A 7,734-nucleotide genomic window follows, 5' to 3' on the forward strand; every position below is an offset into this window, starting at 1 on the left:
GCTGAGGGTCAAGGGACCGATGGCTGAGGGTCAAGGGACTGGAGGCTGAGGGTCAAGGGACTGGTGGCTGAGGGCCAAGGGACTTGTGGCTGAGTGTCAAGGACCCGGTGACTGAGGGCCAAGAAACTGGTGGCTGAGGGTCAAGGGACTGGTGGCTGAGGGTCAAGGGACGTGGCTGAAGGCCAAGGGACTGGTGGCTGAGTGTCAAGGACCCTGTGACTGAGGGCCAAGGGACTGGTGGCTGAGGGTCAACGACCCGGTGGCTGAGAGCCAAGTGGCCGGTGGCTGAGGTCCAAGGGACTGGTGGCTGAGGGCCAAGGGACCGGTGGTTGAGGGCCAAGGGGCTGGTGGCTGAGGGTCAAGGACCCGGTGGCTGAGAGCCTAGTGACCGGTGGATGAGGGCCAAGGGACAGGTGGCTGAGGACCAAGGGACTGGTGGCTGAGGGCCAAGAGTCCAGTCGCTGAGAGCCAAGGGACTGGTGGCTGAGGAACAAGGGACTGGTGGCTGAGGGTCAAGGGACCGGTGGCTGAGGGCCAAGGGACCAGTGGCTGAGGGCCAAGGGACCAGTGACTGAGGGCCAAGGGACTGGTGGCTAAGGGTCAAGGGTCCGGTGGCTGAGGGCCAAGGGACTGGTGGCTGAGTGTCAAGGACTCGGTGGCTGAGGGCCATGGGACTGGTGGCTGAGGGTCAAGGACCCGGTGGCTGAGAGCCAAGTGACCGGTGGCTGAGGTCCAAGGGACTGGTGGCTGAGGGTCAAGGACCCGGTGGCTGAGAGCCTAGTGACCGGTGGCTGAGGGCCAAGGGACCGATGGCTGAGCGTCAAGGGACTGGTGGCTGAGGGACAGGGGACTGGTGGCTGAGGGCCAAGGGACTTGTGGCTGAGTGTCGTGGACCCGGTGACTGAGGGCCAAGGGACTGGTGACTGAGGGTCAAGGGACTGGTGGCTGAGGGTCAGGAGACTTGTGGCTGAGTGTCAAGGACCCGGTGACTGAGGGCCAAGGGACTGGTGGCTGAGGGTCAACGACCCGGTGGCTGAGAGCCAAGTGGCCGGTGGCTGAGGTCCAAGGGACTGGTGGCTGAGGGCCAAGGGACCGGTGGTTGAGGGCCAAGGGGCTGGTGGCTGAGGGTCAAGGACCCGGTGGCTGTGAGCCTAGTGACCGGTGGATGAGGGCCAAGGGACTGGTGGCTGAGGAACAAGGGACTGGTGGCTGAGGGCCAAGCGTCCGGTGGCTGAGGGTCAAGGTACTGGTGGCTGAGGGTCAAGGACCCGGTGGCTGAGAGCCTAGTGACCGGTGGATGAGGGCCAATGTACAGGTGGCTGAGGACCAAGGGACTGGTGGCTGAGGGCCAAGATTCCAGTCGCTGAGAGCCAAGGGACTGGTGGCTGAGGAACAAGCGACTGGTGGCTGAGGGTCAAGGGACCGGTGGCTGAGGGCCAAGGGACCAGTGGCTGAGGGCCAAGGGACCAGTGACTGAGGGCCAAGAGACTGGTGGCTAATCGTCAAGGGACCGGTGGCTGAGGGCCAAGGGACTGGTGGCTGAGTGTCAAGGACTCGGTGGCTGAGGGCCATGGGACTGGTGGCTGAGGGTCAAGGACCCGGTGGCTGAGAGCCAAGTGACCGGTGGCTGAGGTCCAAGGGACTGGTGGCTGAGGGCCAAGGAACCGGTGGCTGAGGCCCAAGGGACTGGTGGCTGAGGGTCAAGGACCCGGTGGCTGAGAGCCTAGTGACCGGTGGCTGAGGGCCAAGGGACCGATGGCTGAGCGTCAAGGGACTGGTGGCTGAGGGACAAGGGACTGGTGGCTGAGGGCCAAGGGACTTGTGGCTGAGTGTCGTGGACCCGGTGACTGAGGGCCAAGGGACTGGTGACTGAGGGTCAAGGGACTGGAGGCTGAGGGTCAGGGGACTTGTGGCTGAGTGTCAAGGACCCGGTGACTGAGGGCCAAGGGACTGGTGGCTGAGGGTCAACGACCCGGTGGCTGAGAGCCAAGTGGCCGGTGGCTGAGGTCCAAGGGACTGGTGGCTGAGGGCCAAGGGACCGGTGGTTGAGGGCCAAGGGGCTGGTGGCTGAGGGTCAAGGACCCTGTGGCTGAGAGCCTAGTGACCGGTGGATGAGGGCCAAGGGACTGGTGGCTGAGGACCAAGGGACTGGTGGCTGAGGGCCAAGCGTCCGGTGGCTGAGGGTCAAGGTACTGGTGGCTGAGGGCCAAGTGACCGGTGGCTGAGGGCCAAGGGGCTGGTGGCTGAGGGCCAAGGGACCGGTGGCTGAGGGCCAAGGGGCTGGTGGCTGAGGGCCAAGGGACCGGTGGCTGAGGGCCAAGGGGCTGGTGGCTGAGGGCCAAGGGACTGGTGGCTGAGGGCCAAGGGAGCGGTGGCTGAGGACCAAGGGTCCAGTTGCTGAGGGCCAAGGGACCGGTGGCTGATGCCCAAGGGACCAGTGGATGAGGGCCAAGGGACTTGTGGCTGAGGGCCAAGGGACTGGTGGCTGAGGGCCAAGGGACCGGTCGCTGAGGACCAAGGGACCGGTGGCTGAGGCCTAAGGGACCGGTGGCTGAGGTCCAAGGGACCGGTGTCTGAGGGCCAAGAGACCAGTGGCTGAGGTCCAAGGGACCGTTGTCTGAGGGCCAAGGGTCCGGTGTCTGAGGGCCAAGGGACCGGTGGCTGAGAGCCAAAGGGACCGGTGGCTGAGGGTCAAAGGGACCGGTGGCTGAGGGAGAAAGGGACCGGTGGCTGAGGGCCAAGGGACCGGTGTCTGAGGGCCAAGGGACCGGTGTCTGAGGGCCAAGGGACCAGTGTCTGAGGGCCAAATGGACCGGTGGCTGATAGCCAAAGGACCGCTGACTGAGGGCCAAGGGACCGGTGTCTGAGGGCCAAGGGACCGGTGGCTGAGGGACAAGGGACCAGTCGCTGAGGGCCAAGGGTCCGGTCGCTGAGGGCCAAGGGACAGGTGGCTGAGGGCCAAGGGACCGTTGTCTGAGGGCCAAGGGTCCGGTGTCTGAGGGCCAAGGGACCGGTTGCTGAGGGGCAAGGGACCAGTTGTGATGGCCAAAGGAATGGTTGCTGAGAGTCAAGGGACCGATGGCTGAGGGTCAAGGACCAGGTGGCTGAGGGTCAAGGACGCGGTGGTTGAGAGTCAAGTGACCGGTGGCTGAGGGCCAAGGAACCGGTGGCTGAGGGCCAAGGTTCCGGTCGCTGAGAGCCAAGGGACTGGTGGCTGAGGACCAAGGGACTGGTGGCTGAGGGTCAAGGGACCGGTGGCTGAGGGCAAACGGACTGGTGGCTGAGGGTCAAGGACCCGGTGGCTGAGGGCCAAGGGACTAGTGGCTGAGGGTCAAGGACCCGGTGGATGAGAGCCAAGTGACCGGTGGCTGAGGTCCGAGGGACTGGTGGCTGACAACCAAGGGACTGGTGGCTGAGGGCCAAGTGAGCGGTGGATGAGTGCCAAGGGTGCGGTCGCTGAGAGCCAAGGGACCGGTGGCTGAGGACCAAGGGACTGGTGGCTGAGAATCAAGGGACTGGTGGCTGAGGGCCAAGCGACCGGTGGATGAGGCCCAAGGGTCCGGTCGCTGAGAGCCAAGGGACCGGTGGCTGAGCACCAAGGGACCAATTGCGAAGTGCCTAAAGAACAACTGCTGAGGGCTAAATCACCAGGTGCTAATGCTAAATGACCGCTTGCTGAGGGCCAAGGGACAAGTTGTGATGGCCAAAGGAATGGTTGCCGAGAGTCAAGGGACCGATGGCTGAGGGTCAAGGGACCGATGGCTGAGGGTCAAGGGACTGGTGGCTGAGGGTCAAGGGACTGGTGGCTGAGGGCCAAGGGACTTGTGGCTGAGTGTCAAGGACCCGGTGACTGAGGGCCAAGGGACTGGTGGCTGAGGGTCAAGGGACTGGTGGCTGAGGGTCAAGGGACGTGGCTGAAGGCCAAGAGACTGGTGGCTGAGTGTAAAGGACCCGGTGACTGAGGGCCAAGGGACTGGTGGCTGAGGGTCAACGACCCGGTGGCTGAGAGCCAAGTGGCCGGTGGCTGAGGTCCAAGGGACTGGTGGCTGAGGGCCAAGGGACCGGTGGTTGAGGGCCAAGGGGCTGGTGGCTGAGGGTCAAGGACCCGGTGGCTGAGAGCCTAGTGACCGGTGGATGAGGGCCAAGGGACAGGTGGCTGAGGACCAAGGGACTGGTGGCTGAGGGCCAAGAGTCCAGTCGCTGAGAGCCAAGGGACTGGTGGCTGAGGAACAAGGGACTGGTGGCTGAGGGTCAAGGGACCGGTGGCTGAGGGCCAAGGGACCAGTGGCTGAGGGCCAAGGGACCAGTGACTGAGGGCCAAGGGACTGGTGGCTAAGGGTCAAGGGACCGGTGGCTGAGGGCCAAGGGACTGGTGGCTGAGTGTCAAGGACTCGGTGGCTGAGGGCCATGGGACTGGTGGCTGAGGGTCAAGGACCCGGTGGCTGAGAGCCAAGTGACCGGTGGCTGAGGTCCAAGGGACTGGTGGCTGAGGGCCAAGGAACCGGTGGCTGAGGCCCAAGGGACTGGTGGCTGAGGGTCAAGGACCCGGTGGCTGAGAGCCTAGTGACCGGTGGCTGAGGGCCAAGGGACTGGTGGCTGAGGACCAAGGGACTGGTGGCTGAGGGCCAAGCGTCCGGTGGCTGAGGGTCAAGGGACCGGTGGCTGAGTGCCAAGAGACCAGTGGCTGAGGGTCAAGGGACTGGTGACTGAGGGTCAAGTGACCGTTGGCTGAGGGCCAAGGGACTGGTGGCTGAGGGCCAAGGGACCGGTGGCTGAGGGCCAAGGGACCTGTGGCTGAGGGCCAAGGGGCCGGTGGCTGAGAGCCAATGGACCGGTGGCTGAGGGCCAAGGGTCTGGTGGCTGAGGGACAAGGGACTGGTGGCTGAGGGCCATGGGGCAGGTGGCTGAGGGCCAAGGGACCGGTGGCTGAGGGCCAAGGGACCGGTGGCTGAGGGCCAAGGGACCGGTGGCTGAGGGCCAAGGGGCTGGTGGCTGAGGGCCAAGGGACCGGTGGCTGAGGGCCAAGGGGCTGGGGGCTGAGGGCCAAGGGACCGGTGGCTGAGGGCCAAGGGACCGGTGGCTGAGGACCAAGGGTTCAGTTGCTGAGGGCCAAGGGACCGGTGGCTGATGGCCAAGGGATCAGTGGCTGAGGGCCAAGGGACTGGTGGCTGAGGGCCAAGGGACTGGTGGCTGAGGGCCAAGGGACCGGTCGCTGAGGACCAAGGGACCGGTGGCTGAGGGCCAAGGGACCGGTGGCAGAGGTCCAAGGGACCGGTGTATGAGTGCCAAGTGACCGGTGGCTGAGGGCCAAGGGACCGTTGTCTGAGGGCCAAGGGTCCGGTGTCTGAGGGCCAAGGCACCGGTGGCTGAGGGCCAAAGGGACCGGTGGCTGAGGGCCAAAGGGACCGGTGGCTGAGGGACAAAGGAACCGGTGGCTGAGGGCCAAGAGACCGGTGGCTGAGGGCCAAGGGACCGGTGTCTGAGGGCCAAGGGACCGGTGGCTGAGGGACAAGGGACCAGTCGCTGAGGGCCAAGGGTCCGGTCGCTGAGGGCCAAGGGACAGGTGGCTGAGGGCCAAGGGACCGTTGTCTGAGGGCCAAGGGTCCGGTGTCTGAGGGCCAAGGGACCGGTTGCTGAGGGGCAAGGGACCAGCTGTGATGGCCAAAGGAATGGTTGCTGAGAGTCAAGGGACCGATGGCTGAGGGTCAAGGACCAGGTGGCTGAGGGTCAAGGACGCGGTGGTTGAGAGCCAAGTGACCGGTGGCTAAGGGCCAAGGGACCGGTGGCTGAGGGCCAAGGTTCCGGTCGCTGAGAGCCAAGGGACTGGTGGCTGAGGACCAAGTGACTGGTGGCTGAGGGTCAAGGGACCGGTGGCTGAGGGAAAACGGACTGGTGGCTGAGGGTCAAGGACCCGGTGGCTGAGGGCCAAGGGACTGGCGGCTGTGGGTCAAGGACCCGGTGGATGAGAGCCAAGTGACCGGTGGCTGAGGTCCAAGGGCCTGGTGGCTGAGGGCCAAGGGACCGGTCGCTGAGGACCAAGGGACCGGTGGCTGAGGCCTAAGGGACCGGTGGCTGAGGTCCAAGGGACCGGTGTCTGAGGGCCAAGAGACCAGTGGCTGAGGTCCAAGGGACCGTTGTCTGAGGGCCAAGGGTCCGGTGTCTGAGGGCCAAGGGACCGGTGGCTGAGAGCCAAAGGGACCGGTGGCTGAGGGTCAAAGGGACCGGTGGCTGAGGGAGAAAGGGACCGGTGGCTGAGGGCCAAGGGACCGGTGTCTGAGGGCCAAGGGACCGGTGTCTGAGGGCCAAGGGACCAGTGTCTGAGGGCCAAATGGACCGGTGGCTGATAGCCAAAGGACCGCTGACTGAGGGCCAAGGGACCGGTGTCTGAGGGCCAAGGGACCGGTGGCTGAGGGACAAGGGACCAGTCGCTGAGGGCCAAGGGTCCGGTCGCTGAGGGCCAAGGGACAGGTGGCTGAGGGCCAAGGGACCGTTGTCTGAGGGCCAAGGGTCCGGTGTCTGAGGGCCAAGGGACCGGTTGCTGAGGGGCAAGGGACCAGTTGTGATGGCCAAAGGAATGGTTGCTGAGAGTCAAGGGACCGATGGCTGAGGGTCAAGGACCAGGTGGCTGAGGGCCAAGGGTCCGGTGTCTGAGGGCCAAGGGACCGGTGGCTGAGAGCCAAAGGGACCGGTGGCTGAGGGTCAAAGGGACCGGTGGCTGAGGGAGAAAGGGACCGGTGGCTGAGGGCCAAGGGACCGGTGTCTGAGGGCCAAGGGACCGGTGTCTGAGGGCCAAGGGACCAGTGTCTGAGGGCCAAATGGACCGGTGGCTGATAGCCAAAGGACCGCTGACTGAGGGCCAAGGGACCGGTGTCTGAGGGCCAAGGGACCGGTGGCTGAGGGACAAGGGACCAGTCGCTGAGGGCCAAGGGTCCGGTCGCTGAGGGCCAAGGGACAGGTGGCTGAGGGCCAAGGGACCGTTGTCTGAGGGCCAAGGGTCCGGTGTCTGAGGGCCAAGGGACCGGTTGCTGAGGGGCAAGGGACCAGTTGTGATGGCCAAAGGAATGGTTGCTGAGAGTCAAGGGACCGATGGCTGAGGGTCAAGGACCAGGTGGCTGAGGGTCAAGGACGCGGTGGTTGAGAGCCAAGTGACCGGTGGCTGAGGGCCAAGGAACCGGTGGCTGAGGGCCAAGGTTCCGGTCGCTGAGAGCCAAGGGACTGGTGGCTGAGGACCAAGGGACTGGTGGCTGAGGGTCAAGGGACCGGTGGCTGAGGGCAAACGGACTGGTGGCTGAGGGTCAAGGACCCGGTGGCTGAGGGCCAAGGGACTAGTGGCTGAGGGTCAAGGACCCGGTGGATGAGAGCCAAGTGACCGGTGGCTGAGGTCCGAGGGACTGGTGGCTGAGGGTCAAGGACCCGGTGGCTGAGAGCCTAGTGACCGGTGGCTGAGGGCCAAGGGACTGGTGGCTGACAACCAAGGGACTGGTGGCTGAGGGCCAAGTGAGCGGTGGATGAGTGCCAAGGGTGCGGTCGCTGAGAGCCAAGGGACCGGTGGCTGAGGACCAAGGGACTGGTGGCTGAGAATCAAGGGACTGGTGGCTGAGGGCCAAGCGACCGGTGGATGAGGCCCAAGGGTCCGGTCGCTGAGAGCCAAGGGACCGGTGGCTGAGCACCAAGGGACCAATTGCGAAGTGCCTAAAGAACAACTGCTGAGGGCTAAATCACCAGGTGCTAAGT

Source organism: Pristiophorus japonicus, unplaced genomic scaffold, assembly GCF_044704955.1.
Source record: "Pristiophorus japonicus isolate sPriJap1 unplaced genomic scaffold, sPriJap1.hap1 HAP1_SCAFFOLD_168, whole genome shotgun sequence".
In the NCBI taxonomy this organism is placed as follows: domain Eukaryota; kingdom Metazoa; phylum Chordata; class Chondrichthyes; family Pristiophoridae; genus Pristiophorus; species Pristiophorus japonicus.